This window comes from Macaca mulatta, chromosome 11, assembly GCF_049350105.2.
Source record: "Macaca mulatta isolate MMU2019108-1 chromosome 11, T2T-MMU8v2.0, whole genome shotgun sequence".
NCBI lineage: Eukaryota > Metazoa > Chordata > Mammalia > Primates > Cercopithecidae > Macaca > Macaca mulatta.
Genome location: NC_133416.1, coordinates 18,973,356 through 18,996,242, shown reverse-complemented (window position 1 = coordinate 18,996,242; position 22,887 = coordinate 18,973,356). Strand labels below are relative to the sequence as shown.

The following is a 22,887-nucleotide window of genomic DNA, read 5'->3' as shown; positions in this document are numbered from 1 at the left end:
ACATTTGATTGTTTGATCACATCAAATGACAATGCATCTCTTTAAGGCTAAACATATGTTAATCAAGGGCTTAGGGATCTATGTATTAATATAACTAGAATATCCATATACAAATCTCCAATAAGAAATTATCAGAATCCAAAACCCTCAAAGTCCACTTGCTACCACCACTGGCAATTATCACTACTTTGTTAATGAATCTGGAATAGCAGAAGACCATTGGCTAAAACTCTCTTCCCTGTGAACAGTGCTTAGATAAGCACGAGCCAAGCTGGCTCGCAACACTCTGTCATGGCCATTGTTCCATGATTAGCTTACCTGCTGTCTTGGTTCATTTTGTGCTACTATAATGAAATATTACTGATACCTGCTGTCTCTGTTTTGTGCTGCTATAGTAAAATAGCACAGACTGGGTAATTTACAAACAATAAAATTTTATTTGGCTCACGATTTTGGAGGCTGGCAAGTCCAAGATCAGATCCTCATCTACTAAGGGCCTTCCTGCTGTGTCAAAACATGGCAGGAGGAAACACATGGCAAAAGAAAGAACAAGAGGAAGCCAAACTTACTTTTATAACAAATTCACTCCTATGGTAACAGCATTATTCTATTCATAAGGGGAGAGGCCTTATGACTTAATCACCTTTTAAAGGTTTCACCTCTTGACACTATTGCATTGGGAGTTAAGTTTTCAACACATGAACTTGGAAGGACACATTAAAATCATAGCAACTGCCTTCTAAGAGAGTCTTTCATTAGATCTCATATATTCAATCAGATGATTGTGAAGTTTGCTGGCCTGGGAGCCATTCCACTTCCTTCCAATGACTTTGCATATCTCTTCTCAGGTTACATATTGATTTTTTTAATGTAACTCCAATTTCATTCATGTCTAGATTCTTGGGGGTTCAGCTTCCTGTAGCCACCGAAAACTGTCAGCAGCTGGAATAAGAAAAATGTAGAGCTAAATCAAATAATGTATTAAGTGAGTGTTGACATTCCTGACTATCAGAGACCAGGCACACTCACTAATTGTAAGTTAAGTCATCTCTGAAAGTATTTGACAGATTGACTTCCTTCCTTCCTGTGGTGTCTATTTCTCTCAGACTTTGATTGTCTTAGTCCTGCCCCAACTATTTTGTTATGTGGACTACAGTCAGTGGGTTTGCCATAACCCATCCTAGACCCGCAAGTACATACTAGCTCAGGGAAGTCATTTCTGATGGATATTCTTCCTTTAAAAAAAGCAGTGCCCTCATTCTGATCTTTTATCACCTAGAAGCTCCTGAGAGGCTCATTGCCTTCTTCATATTCTAAATATATTCTGACCTCAAGACTCAAGATGTGGACCCACAGAATTTCAGACTGGGAACCACCCTATAAATTGTACAGCTGATCTCCCCAACTTTCAGATGTAGAATGGAAAGTCTGAAAGACTGAGCAACTTGCCCTATTTTGAGACCTAATTCATGGCCACAGAGAGCTAATATCCAGGTCTTCTGATGCCCAGTTGAATTTCCGTTCCATAAAATCTTGCCAACGTTACCTGTTCTCTCAGGTCCTTGCCAGGTGACTGCATAAACAACATATTTGACAAAATCAATGTTGGGGCTGTTTGGCTAATAATGACTTTCCTAATATCTAAGATATTACTTTCCTTAGATAACCTACTGGAAAGACTAATTCAGAAAACACGGTGAGTTAAAGTGACAATAGCTTGAGGCAGGATGTACCAGACATGTCAGACTCTTTTGTGTGAAGTGCCCTGACCTACAGCTCACGTTAAAGAGGTGGCACAATACAGACCTCATAAACCAGAACTGACTGAGTCAGCATGGGCATACAACCCAAGTCTGGTTAGGAACCGATGCTAAGACCTGACATTAAAAAATGAGTAAATAAAATTCTCTTTCTTTGCAGGGCGTGGGGCGGGGGAGGGGGTGCGGTTTACAGTAATTTTATTGTAACAGAGAAAGCAGGCTGCAATAAGTCTACATAATTAGAGCAGATGGTGGTTCTTTCCAATGGGTGAAGCCTGAGCCCAGCTGGTAGCACACAAAGCCTAGAATATCCTCTTTCTTGGTACTTGCTTGTGTGCCTGACTCATGATGTGAGATGAGCGAACGCACAACCACATTCAACAAAGGGAGGAGGTCCAACTGGGCAGAGATGACATCCCAACAGGAGAAAATTACACAATCATTGAAGAGGATGCTGAGATAAAGTGCGGTTACCTACTCTCCATTATTCTTTGCCAAGGAGGGTGAGGGTATGGGATCAGCCGAAAGTTATGTTCTTTTTTTTTTTTTTTTGAAATAGAGTTTCACTCTTATTGCCCAGGGTGGTGTGCAATAGCACAATCTGGGCTCACTGCACCCTATGCCTCCCCAGTTCAAGCGATTCTCCTGCCTCAGCCTCCCGAGTAGCTGGGATTATACACTCCCGCTACTATGCCTGGCTAATTTTTAGTAGAGACAGGGCTTCACCATGTTGGCCAGGCTAGTCTCAAACTTCTACCTCAAGTGACCCGCCCAAAGTGCTGGGATTACAGTCAAGAGCCACTGCGCTCAGCCTCTTTATTCTTAAATAAATCCCTATAGGATAGGGTTGTTGGTCAACCACACAGTAGAATGGGATAAAAATTTACAATGGTTAAAACGCTTTGTGCGTAAGGAAAAGAACAGCAATGACAAAGAAGAAAAGGGAGGCTTTTGGTTTTCTTAAATAAGGCAGGAATCTGCATGTTTTCCTTGCTGTAGTGGCAGCAGACTCATTGGTTTTCATAAACATAAATTTCTGCAATATGGTCTGTTGATAAGGCTGCTCCATGATGGGAGGACGGACATGAAGCCAAATGTTCAGGACACAACTAGGTCTTCTCTTAAACCCTCTAATGTGTGCTATTTCTCAAGAGGAACCAACACTGTATGACATATCAGTTAAAGTTTCTGAAATATTGCAATAGCATAATGGACAGGTTTCATGGTGTGATGACTTTCTTGCACATGTAAACTCTTGGAGAAAAGTTGGATTAAAAGGACAGGGGAGAGTTTGGTTTAGAGCCACAACGTTCCAGGCGCCAGCCACAGATGCCTCTGCCCTATGTCACTACATGTCCTTTTCTGAGAAACATTCAGTCGCTGAGTGTTACACACTGTAGTTGAAGGAAATAACCCACTCACCACCATCCACCCTCTTTCTTCCTGTGTGAAGCTCCCAATAGCAGAGGCTGAAGACAGAAAGGTTGTCTCTGTTTTCTTGCACCAGGGTCATTACTTGGTGACCTGGTGAACGGCATGGACAAGGTAGCCCACGTTGCTGGAGGTGACTCCCGCCACAGACATGCGGCCGTCCTTTATCACGTAGATGCAGGACTCCTCGGTCAGCCGCTCCACCTGCACAGGCTTTAGCCCTGTGAAACAAAACATGTCAATCTGGTCAGTGACGTCTGGCCAATTGTGGGTGGAACCCTCCTTCTTGAGGCTGGAGGCCAGCTGAGTCCGCATGCTAATGATGCGGTCGGCCTTGCAGTTAACTTCTTGCAACCATTGTTTTCGCAAATCTGGAGTGTTCAGAATGGTAGAAACAAACGGGTCCCATTGAGGGGAGGGTTGGAATACATGGGAGGATCAAGATCTTCAACTGTGACTCTATCCTCGTGGCTTCATCTGCGTCTTTGCAAACCGTAGTGAAGCTTGCCACACCCTCACTGTATAAGCCCATGTTCTTGGAGTGTGATTGGCAGAGACAAACGTTAATGCCCTCCTGTTCGATGAAGTGGCGCACAGCCCAGGCATCCTTGTAACCATCGCCAGTGGCAAAGCCTTGGTGGGCCATGTCGAAGAGCGCAAAGAGATTCTTTTTCTTCACCACTGTTGCTATTTCCTTCCACTGCTTGGGACCAGGGTCCGTGCCCGTGGGGTTATGGGTGCAGGTATGCAGAAGAAGAAGACTTTGCTCTGGTGTTTTTGAAACGTCCTCCACAGCGCCTGTGAAGTGAAAACCGCAAGTCTTGGAGTCATAACACTGATAACCTTGTCGCCACATGCCAGTATCCCCGAAGATGGCTGTGTGATGTCCCCAGGCCGGTTTGGGCAGAAAGACATCTCGGCTGAACTTAAGAAATCTTCGGCCGGGCACGGTGGCTCACGCCTGTAATCCCAGCACTTTGGGAGGCCGAGGCGGGCGGATCACAAGGTCAGGAGATCGAGACCACGGTGAAACCCCGTTTCTACTAAAAATACAAAAAAAAAAATTAGCCGGGCGCGGTGGCGGGCGCCTGTAGTCCCAGCTACTCAGGAGGCTGAGGCAGGAGAATGGCGAGAACCCGGGAGGCGGAGCTTGCAGTGAGCCGAGATTGCGCCACTGCACTCCAGCCTGGGCGACAGAGCGAGACTCTGTCTCAAAAAAAAAAAAAAAAAAAAAAAAAAAAAAAGAAATCTTCACAGAAAACTGGCAGTGGTCCTTAAGGCACCAGTTCCAGAAATGGTCTGCGCAGTGACAACCCGGCCACTTTTCAAGACTTAGCGGTTCTCGCCCAAGGCTACTTCTGCAGATGCCTTGCAAAATTCAGCCAGCGCCCCAATGCGGAAGCATTCCTTGTCCAAATTTTTGACCGCAATCTGGGCCTCTGCCTTGCGGACGCGAGGCAGCACGTAAGGCTTTCAGTTGTGGTCCCGGTAGACACTAACTGCCGGATTCATCTTTTTGCTATTGGTGTCCCTCTTAAAGGCTTCGGTGACTCGCAGAATCTGACCTGGTGGTCCCATCTCCACACGGGTCCACCAGGAGCTGGCTCTGGCAGGGGCCGCAGCGGCGAGCCCGGGTGGAAGGCGGCGGCGATCCCGGAGAGGACGCGCCTGAAGCGCAGAGGGGCCATGGTGGACCGTAGGAGGGCAGTGGGCAGCCGCAGGACGGAGCAGAGGGCAAGCATAAATTCTCTTTTTTAAGGAATTTATAATGGAAAATGTGGAGAGAAGCAGAGTGAGCAGGGAGAGCTGAAACAGGAAATAAGTTATGGGAGAATTCCAGAGAGTTCATGAAAAGCTGAAGTTATGAAGAAGCGGAAACTGAGTAAGATGAAGAAATCCAAGCTATTAGTAGGCAGTGGATTAAGTTTCATCTGTATATATACACATGAAAGAATGATTTATTTGATAATGATAACTAGAGAAGCAAATATGCAGAATTTTAATCTTTGTTTGTAGCCTGGGAGGAAAAACAGATTAGTTACCACTTACTCTGAGGTCCCTAGAGACGGTTGGGGATGTATCTAGTTACTAAACCCTATTCCCTTCTGAGTCCTGGCTGTCAGGCCACATGGCTGAATGGCTAACCCTTGATTCTCATGAGATTATCACAAGCGTATTATTTTAATGCGTCATTATATACATAACTCAGATGAATTTCTACTCACTTCTTGGAAAACAGCCTAATGAAAACATAGAGATACAACAACTCACTGCTATATGCAAATTGCCCTCATTGGCAAGTAATTGTTTTATTTATGTAATAGACTAGCCTTTTGAAAAAGCGCACTGATGATGGGCATGGTTTCTGGTTATCCCAGTCCATATTAAGGGATCTGACTTGAACAGATTTTATGTTTTGTCTGTGATGTCTATATAAAGATATGATATTTTCAGGTATTTATTTTTAGGGATGAAAAGAAATCATTGTAAAGTGAAAAATAATGTAACATGATCAACATTTGTAATCATTTAAAATTATATTTGCAGTTGTTTTTACACCGTTTTATTGATAATACATATCGAAATGAGTAAAAAATTCAATGGGAGTCAATGTCATTGGTACCAAATGAGAAAGAACATTACTACATTTTCTAACTTGGCAACATATCAGAATTGTGATTATCTAAAAGTTTTGTTATTCAATCAATGGGTGTTTTTATTTTAATTAAATACCTGTTGTTCTCCAGAGATGAGATTATCCTATGAAAACAGTATTTATTGGAATTTTTTTACTGCTACCAAGTACAAATCTCTTACAAATCTTTCCCGCCATCCATACCCACATCCTTCACCCTGTGGGCTCTCAGTGTATATGTCCGTGCATACCTTATGGCAGCAGGGGATAAATGCAGCCAGAGGAAAAAAGAGCTAGCAATCTAAAATTATAGTTGTTATTTTAGCTGCATGCTGATAAAGTTGTAGATTATTCTCTCTTTTTTAAAAAATAAACTTTGACCTGAAACTCAAGAAAATTCTTGAAATCCAACTAGCTCTAATTGTTTCTAAATAAAAATATAGACTGACATAAACACTGAATGGCTTCTGGGCAATGTATCGTTGCAGGTTAAATACATTTTGCCCTGAAGGCTGCAGTTCATAGTGTATAGATAACAAGAGAAATGAAATTGGTGATCTCAGCTAGTCCAGAGTGGATATTAGCATATATCACCAAACTGTCTCCAAATGTGACCCTATTTGCACTATCAGACTCTGTGTCCTCAGGAAATTGTTTCTAGTGAGAGAAGGGGGGAAAAAAGAAAAGAAGAGAGGGGCTGATACTGGTGGGAAGGGCATATTAATAAGACTGAAAAGGTAGAACATTTTCCTGATCTAATATTCTTTGCATTCTCTCCCTTCTTTAAGAACAAGGAAGAAGAAATAGCACCTCTTTTCTTAGCCTAAAGGGAGCATAAAGAACAATGTCTTCTAGGAATTCTAGGACATTTCCATTTTTCTCTTTGGTGTTTTTATTATTTTGACTAGAGAGAAAAAAAACATTGCCAATACGACTTTTTTTTAAGTTTAAGAATCAGCACTCACCAATTATTGCCAAATTTAGCTCCTTGAAAGCGAAAAAAGAAAAAATTCAGCATAGGTATCGAAGAGGAGACTAGACGGAGAAAGCTCTAATCCTTCAGGAGCCAAATGAATCTATGTTTCTGTACTATTAAGTATAGTAAAAAAGGCCAAAGTCATGGGCATTAGCCCCACAGGGGCCAGTTAGCTAGACTCAAATTCAAGGCCATGGAATATATATCTAACTTTGCTGCTGGCAGTTAATTATATCAATGACTATCAGGAGGAATAAAAAAAGTGTCTTCTCAGTGCCTACTTTAACATTGCCTAACACTTTCAGCTCGGCTGTGATAATTGCTAAAAAACTTAAAAAATGGAAACAATTTTAAAATCCTATTAACTTTTAATGTAAACTTATATCCATGAGATGCTATACAAACATGGCATTTGTAAAATACAACTAGGCCTATCTTTTGTAGATAGAATTTTAGTATTTATTTATTCCAAGCTAAGACAAAATAGTATAACTTTTGCCTCACAGTTGCCTTTCCCTTCTAAATTATTCCATAGCCAAATATCAGTCATTAACTTTCCTGACTAAGTCATCCTTAGAACCAGGAAGAAGCACCCACAACTTACCTTTATCTTCAGCTCTAGTATAATTGTCATTGTTTGGATGTAGTAAGACATAAAATGAGTTTACAGTGTTAGAGAAAGGCTACGGTTTCAGGATTAAGCAAAGTTATCATCAACCATAACATGAGAAATTTATACCATTCACAGGAAAATGTTTAATGTAAATTTTTAAAATACAAATTCAAAATGGAAAACCAAGCTTTGCATACTGATAAGGTGATGGGTGGCAATACCAACTGTTGAATCAACTGAAATAAAGACAAACATGACTCAATATTACAATGTGTTAAGGCATAGCTTTCTGTTTCATCCATCACTATTTTTGTACAAATTTTAAAACAGTTTGCTAATTAGCAAATGCTGTCTTCATAACAGACTGTCAAAGTTTGTGAGGAAAAGGTATTTCTTTCCTCCTTTATTTTTTTCTCCTTTCATTTCTTCTTTCTCACCTTCCTTTCTTTGGTTCTCTCTCTTTCCCTTCTTCCTTTCCCTTCTTCCCCACCTCTTCCCTTTAATGTCTAAGTAAGGTCATATCTTCTGTCATGCCTACAGACTAAAGCAGGAAATTCTGGAAGACTCAGGGAGCCACTGCCATCTGACAGAGTCTTCCCAACTGCACTACATACAAGTCAGCAAGAAGAAGCCAGGATTATCTGAGCTTCCTTTTAAGGTTTGTATGAGAAAATAATAACTAAAATTTACTAAGGACTTACTCTATGCCAGCACTGTTTTAACTCTTTTACATAGAATACCCTATTTAATTCTTTTAAAATTTCATCTGGTATAGTTGGGGAGATCAAGGATCAAGAGAGCTACATTAGCTTGTCTGAAGTCTAGGTAGATAATAATTCGAGTCAGGATTAATTTCATTATACTATCTCCTTGTGACCAGGTTTGGGCACAAAGCTCTGAGTCACTCCTACAAAAATGCATCCATGCTGAGAAATCCAGAGAAAGGCTATATACTCTAGAGAAGTGATTTTCATCCTTGTTCCCCTACAGATTATTTCAGGCATGAGAAACCAACATAGTCGACACAACTAACTCCAGAAGACTACATGCTCCTATAAACAGATGTGTAATGACAGCACACTCAACATGGATAAATACACTTCAGAATTGGTTTGTAAGGTCCACCATCTGTCTGGTTTGTCCACTCTGAACTTATGAATCTTGATTACAATTGTCATTTGGGGTCCACCCAGTTTACACATCTATCTCAAACGATACCTGAAGGAGCTCTTTAGTCTTCTAGTTCCCTAGTTGTGCATGACTAAAGCTATAGTGTTTACTAAACTCTTCTTGAAGCTGAATGTCTAAGACTATGCAGTGGTTTCTTTTTAATGTTAAACACTATGAAAATCCAAGATTGATGGCAACATTGTGTGATAATAGTAGAAGAGATGTGCAAAAGATAGACGTAAAGGAAGAAGACAATATGGTAATCCACTGAAATTCTATTGCTTGTATATTCATAGCACTTCTTTCCTCCCCATGGAAGTGGGAAGCAGGGTCATAATAATTAACTATGTTATACTTCATTATTAACACTCTCTTAAGGCATTAAAAAAAACTGGCAATATTATGTTTTCCTTATTTTAAACAATTATGTTAAAGGGTTAATCAACATTTCCTGTGAAAAGAACAATGATGTTTAGCCAAATGCTTTTTAAAAAGCAGACAACAAGAAATAGCTTCAATAATTCATATTAATTCAAGTCCTATGGTTAATGAGGCAAATGGAGTGCTCTCAGAGGGGATAAAAGCACATAGCAGCAGCATCAAGAATCTTCAAACCACTGCTGGCAAAGGATACTGTAAGTCCAAAATACCCCCTAACCACCTACTATTCATACTTTACACTCGGGATAAACTTAATATCATTCTAGTTTTGCAGATGGTAAGCTAAAACAGTGCCTATACAATTAGAACACAGGCAAGCAACTGCTTATACTCTTCTTCGTTTTTATGGTTCTTAGCCATCATGATGCCATCCAAGTTGTCTGAAGTTTTCACTACATTAAACATACACTCATTTGATCAGGCACAAAAAAGAGTGAGACTGTGACCATCTCTGCACAGTCCAGCAATTAAACTGTTGTAAGGCTAAAAATATATCAGAGTTGAAGATCAGATCATGGACTGGATTACCAAATGGAATGATGAATAGTCAGTCCGAATTGTTTAGAAAGATGATTGATTCATCAGAGATAAACCTGGTAAGGTGTAAGTACATGTTCATTTTACTACCATTTATTAGGCAACAACTATAAACTGTCTGTACTGCACCAGGCACTAGAGATAGGATAAAGAATAAGACTTCCCCTGTGGGTTCTAAAATTCTCCTGGGGCTGACAGAGACCACTGCTATTCAGTTTGATTTCATGTAATAATGCAGGCTTCTCTGGGAACTCAGTACTCTGAGGAAAGTAACAAGAGTAAAGAAAGGGAATTCAGCTTTATAAAGAGGAGTTCTTTGTGAGCTGAGTTCTAATGAATGAGTGGGAAAGAAGGTGAAGTTGCACCTATTGCACCAATGATTCATTGATTCATTGATTCACCAGCGATGTACTAAACCTCTATTTAGTACCGAGCTCGTCATAGGGTTTTAGGAGTATAATGATAATCAAGGCATGGTTCCTGCCCTCAGGTTGCTTATAATCTGGTAAGCACTGAAACCCAGAGTACATAAAGAGATCCCCTCTTCCTCACTTCAGAAAAGAATACACACATGTGTGCACACACACATATGAAAAAGCATGCTGAATTAAAGGAAAGGTACATAATTTGATGTGGCTGGAGCAGAAGGCACATGAAAGAATGTGAATACCTAATCCCATCTCCTCTTCTTTCCTAGTGCTCATTCCTTGATATGGTTTGGCTCTGTGTGCCCACCCAAATATCATGTTGAATTGGAATCCCTAATGTTGGAGGAGGGGGCTAATGGGAGGTGATTGAATCATGGGAGCAGATTTCCTCCCTGTTGTTTGTGTGATAGTAAGTTAGCTCTCACGAGATCTGATCGTTTGAAAGTGTAGCACTTTCCCCTTCTCTCTCTCTCTCTCCTGCTCCCATGTAAAGATGTGCTTGCCTCCCCTTCACCTTCTGCCATAATTGTAAGGCCTCCCAGCTATGTTTCCTGTACAGCCTGCAGAACTGTGAGTCCATTAAACCTCTTTTCTTCATAAATTACCCAGTCTCAGGTAGTTCTTTATAGCAGTGTGAGAACAAACTAATACATTCCTCCTCTTCATTCCCTACTGCTTCCTTCTGGTGTTAATTATTTTATATCTGAGTCAGTGCAACCACATCCAAACTGGCTTTTTTTTCTCTCTCTTCAGCCTCACTAACTTCCAAAAATGCCATACAATTCTTACCTTAAAGTTCTCATTATTTTAGAATAAACTCCTCAGGAAGACATTCAAAGGCTTTGATGAACTTGCCCCTACTCATTTCACCCATTTCTCCTCCCCACCACACACACACTGCCCTTTTTTGTACCTAATGTTTTCTCTCTACCAAACACATTGGCCCAATGTTGTCTTCTTTCCCCAACCTCCAAGTTTTGCACCCTCTGCTTTCTGTATGTAGAATGTCCTTACCTTTTTCTGTATCTAGGGAATACATCTTCATCTTTGAAGACTCTCCTTTAGGAAGCCTCCATGCTCTCCCAGGCTGTGTAGATGCTCCCTCCTATGCACTCCCACAAATCCATGTGGTTACAGCAAGTACAGGAAAGTTTATGCTATATTATTTTCACTATTCTGTTGTCTGTGTCCTTTACTGGACCTAGAGCCCCCAGAAAATAAGGAATGAATTTTTTGTTGTTATTGTTACAGCGGCATCACTATCTTGTTTGTACCCTGTCTGACAAACAGTAACTGTTCAAAACATATTTGCTTAATTCATTCATTAATTGTTGATCCTAACGTTTAAAGTATTCTAGATAACATGCTAAAATTATATTCTCTATACCAGTGTTCAGTCAAGAAAAAGTAGTCTTGATTCCTTAAAGGGTCAAATAGGAAATATTTTAAACTTGCTCTCTGTTACAACTATTCAACCTTGCCATGGTACACAAAAGCAGCCATAGGTATACGCAGATGAATTGGCATGGCCCAGGGCCAGGAAAATTGTATTTACAAAAATAGATGGCCAGTATGAATGCTGTAGTGTGATGACCTCAGCTCTATACCATAGGTCACAATCTCACATCCCACAGGTTAGAGCTGCTCTACGAATCCATTTTCATTTTGGCTGTAGAGAGACAATTCTTTATGGGTCTCTCAGGTTTCTGTGTATCTTACAAGCGGAAGTACTGACTGCCTTTGTTTTTCCATACCGTCTTTACAGAGATGTTTGTGTAGCGAACAGACCTAGAAAATAGTGCCTCCTTCCAGAGTAGATGGCAGGCAAACTTACTGTCCATTATAAAATATTCAGGTCCCAAAGCTCAGGGTAATTCTCCTGTACTACAAACCACTGTGTGTATAGCTCTCGCTGTCTTTCGATCCCCTTCACATCCCTGTTGGAATCGGGTTCAGGGAATGAAGGCACATGTTGACAGTGGCTACTGTTATTACCATGAGTAATAAAGTTCTTTATCTTTCATGTCTTCTGCCAACACCCATGAAACTACAACAGGCTAAGTTTTTAGCTTGCAATTAGCATAAAATGTCAGATGCTTCAGAGTTCGACAGTTTTTCTTACATCGTACTTTAAATAATTTGAGCTAATCATTTAAAATTAAGAGATTTTACTCAAAAAAAATTAAATGTTACCTTCTCTCGAAAAACTAAAATATTTGGCAACGTTGGACATGCATTTTTATATGGCAACAAATGACAAGGACTGAGTGGGAGCTGCCTCTGGGATCCCCCACCTCTGGACTGTTTCCCGCCCAGTCATTGTTTCACTGATTTATATTCCTTGTCTGGCTTCTAAGGGCATTTGAGTTTGTGACCCTGCTTGAAGCAATAAGGTGTCAGCAAATGTATTTAGGCATGGAATTAGGTTAGATTTGTGCTTTAGAAAGATAGCTTCACAGAGTCATTGACAATATGAAGACGAATTACAGTGACAGAAATCTAGAATAAAATGTTGGAGTATAAAAAAACATGTGAAGAGGGCTCAACTAATATAACAGCAGGTAGAGTAGATAAATAGGAAATGATTCCATGAAATTGTCAGAACTTGGTGCCATATTGGTGTATCTTGGGAGAGAGAAGGACACTGAATTATGTAAGGGTTTTTAGTTTGGATGATCTGTTGGATAGTGATGCCAATAGTTGAAAGTAAAATCGGGAGGAACTTGATGAAATTTTGGTGGAGTAAGAGAAGTTTACAGGGAGGGCTAAGAACCTGACAAGCTGAAGGAGCCTAAAGGATATTCAGCTAGACACGTTAATCGCAGTGCTGTCTAGCTCTGGAGCAGGCTGTCCATGGATTAACCTCAGGGAGTCCATATAGCTTGAGACCCAGAATATAAAACCTTATATGCTTATTGAATAGGCATTTTTTTTTTTTTATTCCTCTGGAAAGTGTTGCTGCCTCTAATTAGACTTTCAAAGGGACCTGTGGTAACTCTGCAGAAAAAAGTTTGGAGTTTTAGATGTGAGAGTTATACACAAAATAGTTGAGATTGTCCTCTGCGATGTGTCCATAGTAAGAATATAAAGGAAGCAGACTAAGAAAAAGTCACAAGAAAAATAAATACAAAATAATTTGTTGAGACAGAAACAGAAGTTTCAAGAAAGAATGTTAAGACTTCAGAGAAATGCATACGATGCAGGCCTGGAAAGAAGCCATTAAATTTAGCGACTGGCAACCTATAGCAAGCATGGAAACCAGGCTTTGGTGGGATTTTTTTGTTTATTTTTTAAAAAGGAAGATTAGAAAGTAGAGGCAGCATAAGAAAGCTATTTTTATGGGTTGTCTGAGGATTAGGTTGAAAGGTTAAGTTTTAAACATGTTTGTGGGGATTATTTAGGGGATAAAAGAACTTGAATATATTTGTAATTAAAAGGGAGACAACTAAGGAGAAAGGTAATTGAAGATGTTCTAACAAGGACAAAGAATATTAATGTGTGAGTCCTCCAAGCATCTTTAAATTCCCCTACCTATTAAGGAAATTCTGACATTTTTACTTCTCCCCACCCCATGCCCCACATTCTAATCTCCCGGCTAGCTTTACCAGACATATTAGGGTATTGGGGGTTGGGGAAAAATCAGCTAAGAGATTGGGAGACTTGTATCAGAAAGGGTAGTTTACTGAAATGAGAACATAGAACAAATTAAAAGGAAACAGAAAACTAGAAAAGGAAAAAAGTCCCTCCTAAAGGCAACTTATATCAGAAAACTGAAAGTTTAGAAGTAGGAAAAAGGGGTTTCAAAGCATCTAGGCATGGGAGAAAGTGGTAAAGCAAGAGAAATTACAGAAAATGGATATAAAGTGGTACTGTGAATTTTGAACAGGATCTCCTTTTGTGCTCTTCAAGAGCTGAAATTAAAGATTTGGGCGACACTTTACTAACATTGTTTGCTGGACTGTGTTTCTTTGAATATCACACAATATTTAGGCTGGGCCATGTGGGGTTGTAGTGTTTATTTGAGTTACAAAAAAGTGAGACGGTTATAGGTCAGAGCAATGCCAGAACCTCTCCAAATCCCAGGGCAGGACAGCAGCAGTGCTTAGACTGACAGTGACAAAGGGGAGGCAAGCCCCATAATTGCGGCTTAGTCCAGGAGGGCTTTTGGTTTCTCCCAGGAAAGAATTCAAGGGTGAGCCGGAAGTGTTAGACAGCACCTTTGATTGAAGCAGCAGTATAGAGCAGCTGCATACAGCAGCACCAGAGGTACTGCACCTTGCAGAGCAGGGCTACCCCATAGGCAGTGTGCCCAGAGTGGCAGCTCTGAGGCAGTTATGCAGTCATATTTACACTTTTAAATACATGCAAATTAAGGGGTAAATTATGCAGAAATATCTAGAAAAAGGGTGGTAACTTCCAGGTCGTTGGGTCATTGTCATGGAAAGGGGTGGTAACTTCCAGGTGTTGCCATGGCAATGATAAACTGACCTGGCACACCCTTGGACATGTCTTATGGAAAACTGCTACCACCCTATCCCTATTTCAACTATCCCTCCTTTTTGTCTGGGGTCCAAGCCCCGCCTCCAGAATTAAGTCCTGCCTCCTGTCTAAACAGGATGTACAATTATGAAGCCAATAGTAGAGAAGAGATAGAGTGGTGAACAGAAAATGATCATGTCCTTTAGCCTTCATCCTAAAAACAAAGGCAGTTCAAAGGAAAGAAAGACAACAGAATGACTGTCTTCTTTGTGCTTTGATTAGATTTTTACTGATTACCACCTCTGCCACCTCCTGCCCAAGCCTGGGGTAAGAGAACAAATACTGGAAATAAAACAAAAGAAAAGAAAAAATAACATTTATGAGTGAAGCAAAGCTAAGAATGAGGGAAAAAGTAGAAAAAAATGCTATTTGACCACGAGTTCTGTCTTATTTTCCTTCCCTTGAAATCATCCGTATTTCCATTGCTTGTCCAGCCCAAACTATTGTGGGGAATAACAATAAAAGAAGAAACAAAAAGGGGTGGGGGCAGGGGAAGATAAACCACATCCCATAAAAACTCCTATTTTAACTTCTTCCCTTTCCTTCTTCATTCTTACTTAACACCATCCACTTAAACCTCACCCTGCACATTCCACCCTCAGAGATTCTATTTGACTTGTCATTCATATTCTACTCCTAATGCCATACTGCTCTACCTCAAAATCCTAGAACCAACACCAGTGGTTTGAAGCTGAAGAAATCCCGTCGTCCTCCAGCCATCATGTAGGAAGAGTTCCAGAATCTATGACTAGGATTGAAAGTGGCAAGACATGCTTCTGATACCCTGAATTTGAAGTACTAAGTTTCTGTTCCCATAGTCACATGGTTTTTGCCTTAAATTCTTTCCAAGTTCTAAACAAGCAATTTATATATGTTTAGACAAGACAATGCTTAGTGTAACATATGTGGGAGGGGGAGGAGCAAGAGAGGAGGGTGCTGTTTCTATTTGGAAGGATTCAGCTTGTTTTCTAACCATTTAGTAAAACATTTTCTTTGTTTGACTTCAGTGTTTTTTGAGATGTACTTAAAATTCAGCATTAGCAAAGTGCCAGTGTAAACTGGTTTATTTTTCTCTTTGTAATTTATCAGCCACTGTTTTTAGTTGCATGAGGCTTTAGGGGCTATGTTGAAGTACCTACTTTTCATTATGTTTTAATTTATATGAATACTATGCAAAATTGAGTGATACTGTCTCAATAAATGGTAAATGGTAAACTAAAAATTTGTGAGTTAAAACTTCATCAAAAAAATATCTTTGAGGTGAATTTAAGCAAAGAGTATAATCCCACACAATTGCAACTATTTATTAGAGACTTGGGGAGTTAATTTCAAACTGGATTAAGAGCCATAAATTTGTAGTTTGGATCCAGGTCAGCCGAAATGTCTGAAAAATTTGCTAACTTAATGGAATGACTCTATACAAATTGATCAGTTTATTTTTTGTCCTGGCAGAAATCTCTTCATAATCAAACAGAAAAGTTAAGAAGCCAAATTCACAAAGTATTTGCCATCATTTGTCTTTGTGTTTCTGATTATTTTTGTACCTTGGAATTCATTTGTCTTCGACAATCATATAAAATAAACAGTAAAACATGTTTTTTATTTGTTCAGATTTGAGCTGTAGACATTCCTTCTCAGTAATATTAAATAAGTTATTTAATTCACTTCTGTTTAAATATTGATAAAGTTTATTATTTGTACTCCAGATTTTTCCACAACCTAGAATAATTTAGGTAATTAATAGAATTTTTGATACATTTTAGAATAATTTAAATTAATATTTAATTCACAGTTCTGTTTGATATCATATAAAGTAATGATAAATATGAGTATTTGGGCAACCAGTAATTCTTTAATAGCATTCTCTTATGGAGATAAAAATGTTTAAAAATTAATTAATTTGGTACTATTAGAACTGCATAGTTATTAGGCATTTCCAAATTTGGAAGAATTTTCATTACACAGTAACTGGATAATGAAGAAAGAAAACTAAATGCCCTCCTCTAGTCCTTATAGGGGACACATCAAATGAAATTTCCTAATAATCTAGGGATGTTTCATAATTGAGTACTTAGTAGTCATCCAGAAATAGCAAATATAAGCCTTCATTATTGACTAGGGTTTTCAGAGTACATCCACTTCTGTCTCTACACCAAATAGGTTTTCATTACTCAAGTAACATATGGCAGTAAATGAACCAAAAGAAGAACATGTTGCATTATTTTTCTACATTAAGTGCTGACATTATCTTTGCCACACTGTGTGTGCGGTTTTATGTAATGAGAATCTGTTCAGAGACAGTTGTGAGGTATACGTTCTGTTCTAGCTTTTACCTTTTTGAAGGAGCCCATTTTCAAAGTAGCTTACAGTTTGTGAATTATACCCAATTTAATTATCATTCAGTGCTTTAGAAATCTACTCCTAAATGGCTGCTATTAACATAAACAAGTCAATTTACAAGTCACAGGGAAGTTCAGGTTAAAAGAAAATGTATAATGTATATCTGTGTATTTGTGATTTACTCTAAGTACATTTTCTTTTTCTTTCTTTCTTTCTTTCTTTTTTTCTTTCTTTCTTTCTTTTTCGTTCTTTTCTCTCTCTCTCTCTCTCTCTCCTTCCTTCTTTCTTTCTTTTTTGTTTTATTCGAGATGCAGTCTCACTCTGTTGCCAGGCTGGCAGTGGCTGCCATCTCGGCTCACTGCAACCTCTGCCTCCCAGGTTCAAGTGATTCTCCTGTCTCAGCCTCCCGAGCAGCTGGGACTACAGATGCACACCACCACACCCAGCTAATTTTTTTTTTTTTTTTTTTTTTGTATTTTTAGTAGAGACAGGGTTTCACGATTTTGGCCAGGATGGTCTCGATCTCTTGACCTTGTGATCCACCTGCCTTGGCCTCCCAAAGTGTTGGGATTACAGGCATGAGCCACCATGCCCGGCCTCTAAGTACATTTTCATTGAACAAAAAGAACGATGAATAGATGCACTGATTTTTCTCCCTATCAATTTTGCCCTTAAAATAGTAATATTTAATAGATAATGATGACCTTCACAATCAGTCACATATATTTATTGAGCACTACTATGTGTAAACATCATCCTGGGCAAGGGCCTTCTAAGTCTCTGCTTTGGCAAAAATGACTCTAAGTTAATTTTGCCCTAAATCTTTGAAGTAACAACTGTAGAGGTTTAGCAGGGAGTAAGCACCACCATCAAAGGACAGGACTGTCTGGCACACAAAATAAGTATCTTTTCCATTTTGAAATGAAACTTTACAAAATGAAATGAAACCTTAAATGTAATGTAATATAAATACCTAAAAATAAGTTCTAATTAAAACAGTTGAAACTGCTTGAAATGTGTCCCTGAATGGATCAAGCTAGCAAGAAGATAGGCAAGAATAGTACTACGAAGCTGAAAAAGAAAACAAATGAATTGAAACCTGACTTTAGAATCATTTACCCATTTCTCCTTCAACCTTTTAAAATTAGGAAATTTCACCAAGCTCAGGGGAAAAAAAAGCGGAAGAGAACTATAAGTATATTTTTTACAGTGGTCAATAAGCATCACAAAAAACATTAAATGAAATTTGATGAGTGACTCAATTTCAGCATAAAAGATGTGCGGTTATTCAGTTGTAATGTCTTTTTCCTGGGATTACATGAGAGTAAAGTTTACACCTTCAGGGAATTTAAATTTAGTTGTATGGAAGGAGAACATGTGAAACATAAAGAAACATTTCCAAAAGAGGCTGTAGCATGATATCCTTTTACGGAGGTCTCCTGGGAGCAGCGCTTTGGTTTTGGCTGTCTACAAAGCAGCCTCATAAATTAAAATATAAAACATTCATTCAAGCTAAAATTAGGGGCTCCTTGTCTGATTCCAAATTACTTCAGTGGTTATATTTTCTAGTTTTGTTATTAATACATGGACATGTCTCTTATTCTATTGAAAAGTACACGAATGGTTTCACTTGGTGGCTTTCAAAATCTGAGAACCTTCATATGCAAAAAAAAAAAATGAAGCTGATTATGACATAAACTTATAATTATCACTTAAGGAAAAATATAAAAAGACAGGATTTACATCGGTTGGAAACCTGTCAACATTAGTGGGGACATGACATCTTATTCATTCATTCATTCAATTATTCATTCTTTCAACAGATACTTATTGTACATTTGCTAAGGGCCAGAAATATAGCCGTGAACAAATTCCTTCAAGGGGTCTAGCTTAAATTCTATGGCAATACGATGGAGAGCAAAATAAAGATTTTCCTCTGCTTCTGAAGAGAGTGCAGAATCTGATCATTACAATAACAGCAAAAAGGAGGAGGAAGAATATGAGGCAAAGAAGGAAATGGGAAGGATTAATTAATCTTTGGATAGCAAGGTTGGGAATAGCTGTTGTTATAATGAGAACCTCCCTTTTTCCAGTTTATTTGTTTTCTGTCAGGTATCTCAGCCAAATATTTTACATTTTCCAACTATTGTAGTTACACTTTGCTTCATTTTGGGCACAGTTTTTAATGGCATAATCTTTAATTATTTTCTTTAAACAATGGCACCTGCTAAAAGATTAAGCTGAAAGTACAGTCTTAAGATAGAAGAAAAGGAAACACTCAATTTGGAAAAAAGAAAACTTCTCTGGCAGCAGTATAATCTTAAAAAAATAATTAATTGTTCACAAATATCTAAATATCATAAACATACTTATGAAACTATCCCCTGGAATTTAGCTTCCTTGAAATTCTAAGACTGTACTTTAAAATGATCAGAAATGACTCACCAAACTCTTTCATCTCCTTGTACCTTTAACATTTATTATTAAAAATCCCTTTTAAACTTGACGGATTTGTTTTAAAAAACTGCATTACTAAACTAAGGGCCAGAGTGGAAGGCATTTCTCTGGTAGCCTTAAAAAGAATGCAGTGCTATCGTGTTCGTAGTTTAATCTGCCAGGATTCCATAGCCAAGAAAAGATGGGTGTCAGATCTCTACACGTAATCTTCAGAACATCCGGAACTGAGAAATGGAGCTTGAGCAAATGAAAACAAGATAAAATTAAAGGAAGCCTGCCTTTAACTTTATAAGAAAGTGAATCAAATGATGTAGAGAGAAAGAAAAAAAACCTCTTATGGGTTTCAGAATTTGGACTGAGACATCACAACTCTGTTTCCTGCCTCTCTGTTCGGTGCAGATATTGGTAATGGCGCCCATTGAAATGAGAAGAAGGAATGAAGGCATGCCAGAGAAACTTTTTCCCCCAAAATCTGATTGAAACACTAACAGGAGCCAGAGTTCTACAAAAAAGAGGGAAACAAATGGGGACAAAACACCCACAGATGCAACTGAAGCTCCCCACACAGTGCTGGCAAAATGTTCTAGATCTGATACCTCAAAACTTATCTAAAAAGAAGAGAGGAGCTGCCTGAAAAATTAAATATTCTTTATAGAGAAAACGATAAGGAAAGGAATACCTGTCACTTCATCCTACTTGATTAAATTGCAAATAGCTATTCGAAGTGAATAATTTTATGCATTTTACACACCTAGTTAAACATGTAAATTTTGCATCAGCATAATGAAAACAAATGCAAATGCTGTTATTGTACCTATGTTAAAGAAAATACTTAAACGGGAGAGATTGTATGTCAAAACTGTAGGCTCCCATAAAATTCCCCAATTACTAACAGTAACTCAATTACTGTTCATGAAGTATCTGTCCTGAAAGGCTCCCTTTAAATACAAATTTTAAGAGGACATTTAGAAATATTATTGAGACATATTGCAACTCTGATCATTTTTCTAAAGGCCCTTTGTATCTTAGCATAACCCAAGTCATTCTTTATATCACCTGAGTCTCCTTTTTAAGTCAAAGATGGTTCTATATTCTAAAATTGCTGCTTCAACACTCTTCAATAGTATAACACCCAATTTGAAACAGAGATGGGCAGTTTATAGAGATTTTGGCTTGTTTCTTTTTTCCTTAGTTGGTGTATGAGCTACGCTACTTAATCTACTTAATTACTTGCTTCTAGGCTTTTCTAACATATCATTTGATCATGGAAAGCGGGTCTCCTATTAGAGCATAAAATAGCATATTTTTTCTTCAAGGGCTCAACCTATTTCTTCAAAAGAATGAGATGATTAGCCTCACATGCTCTGCCCTTCCACAGGGGTTACAGTACACTGGCATAAACTTCACCTGAGAAGAGATGTACCACCTCATTTTTCCTGGGAAAGCTAGCACTCTGTATCAGCCTTAGCTGCATAAATCCACGTAGGAACATGGCCTGGATTGAGTTTTGGAGGGATTGAGGAAGAAGAACCAGGAATAGCAATGTTTTCAACTTTTTGTTTCTTGGTATCACAATGGTAATAATTTTCTTCTCTCTGTGCTGCTATAAAAAATACACCATCCTGGATAACTGAGCAAATACATGTTTACTGGCAGATGATGGATTCCAGGGAGAGATACTAGGAAGTGCTCCCATTTAGGACAGGTTTCAGAATAACCACTATGACTATTTCAGCTCAGCCAAAAGTATTTTCTTATCCCATAATTTTGGATTAGAAAAAATATCTTAAATATGAGTGAAATAACGATAACTCAAAAGTACACTCAAAGTAGTGTTTCCTTTTATCTGAAAGTACATTGGAATCCTTCACAATGATATGATGGAAGATGAAAAAATTCACCCATTTTATGGATCATAGCCTAGTGCTTCTAACTTTTACTTATGTGATTACTTTGCTTTAAAGAATGTGACATTTGCAGCTGTATATTATTTTCCAATATCCAAAATCAGTCCTTTGGAGATATTCCATAAAATGTGATTATAAAGACTATTATCTAGACTAGAATTGGTAGAAATGCAGATTCCTGAGCCCCACACCGGAATTTCTGGGGGAGAGAAGTCCCAAGACTGTGCTACTTTAACACATTACCAAGGGAATTCTTACAACAGCACACAAAGTTTGAGAACCATGGCTTTAGAGGTGGCTAAATTACAGTAAAAATGGTTACAACCAGGACTATTAACAGGTGAAAAACAGTTATAGGTAAGGAAGCAGAGAAAATTGGCTAAATTTTCTCAAGAAAGTCTTTGGTCCACAACCTAGTTAAAACTCCCTTTTCTAAAAATTCAGAAAGCAATTAGAAAAACTTTGATTGCACTGAGACATAAAATATGAAATAAAATTTACAGAAATTGAAATATTTGTGTACACATAACTGAAGAGATTCTTTTCTCACCAAACTCTGCTTTCTCTTTTCACTTTACCATGATGCGGTGTGAGAATGTACGTCTTGATTTCAGATCATTGCTGTAATGAGCTTTTCGTTCCTTTTCCATTTGCTGCTGTTGCTTCCCTAGCTTGTTTTTGCTTGATTAACACTACCTCATTTCCATGATTAAAAATAACTATTATTTGTTCCATGAGTCTTCTGTTTCTCTCGATGCCTATCAATTTCTGTTTCTTATTTTTGGTTAAAAAAGGAAAAGCCTGTGAATAGTGGGATCTGATTTCAAGACTAGCCCTTGAGAAGAAATTTCCTAAAATGCCAAACATTTGATTCCAACAGCAAAGGATGAAGGTTCAGTGGTTCTCATCTTTCCCCTTCTGGTATAGGATTAAATATTTCTTTCTCTTCTAAGAAGACAAAATTTATTCTTAGATAAGAGCATCTAAGTTATTCCCTTTCTATAATCTATAACTTCTTCCTCTTTTAGCAGTGCCAATTAATAGCTGCTAAGCTTTAGAAATCTTTGTGGTTTGTCAGTGCTTTTCCATTATACAGATTTTGTAAAAGGTCTTATAGGACTTCTTGTTTGTGTCTCTTTTAACTTCCATACATTTTCTTTTCTTTTTATTTTTATTTTTTCCTTTTATAGGCATTCAGCATTATAATTTTCATTCTCCTACCAAAGCAACCACTCCAATGCATTTGACATACATTATTTTGGTCTTAGGTGTTCCTGAAAATATTTGCTTTAGAACAGAAAACCAAATACCGCATGTTCTCACTTATAAATGGGAGCTAAACATTAGGTATTTGTGGACATAAAGATGACAATAGACATGGGGCACTACTAGAAGAGAGAGGGAGAGAAGGAGTTCAAGGTTGAAAAACTAACTACTGGATACTATGCTCACTTCGCGGGTGACAGGATCAGTTGTACCCCAAACCTCAGCATCATGCAACATACAAAGATTCAGGTAACAAAATGCCCCTGATTCTAAAATAAAAGTTTAAATTATTTCAAAAAATTAAAATATGCATTGCTGTTTTGTGTGCATAAACTTTAAATGGCATTGTGTTATAGTTTACTGTTCTTATCTTTGCACTCAGCGTTA

The 22,887-nt window shown here is 38.3% G+C and overlaps 1 pseudogene; it reads right to left on the bottom strand.

Annotated features, from left to right (window-relative positions):
* Positions 1-3,256: 3,256 nt before the first annotated feature.
* Positions 3,257-4,879, bottom strand: LOC703371 (aspartate aminotransferase, mitochondrial-like; annotated as a pseudogene).
* Between the last annotated feature and the right edge of the window lie 18,008 nt (positions 4,880-22,887).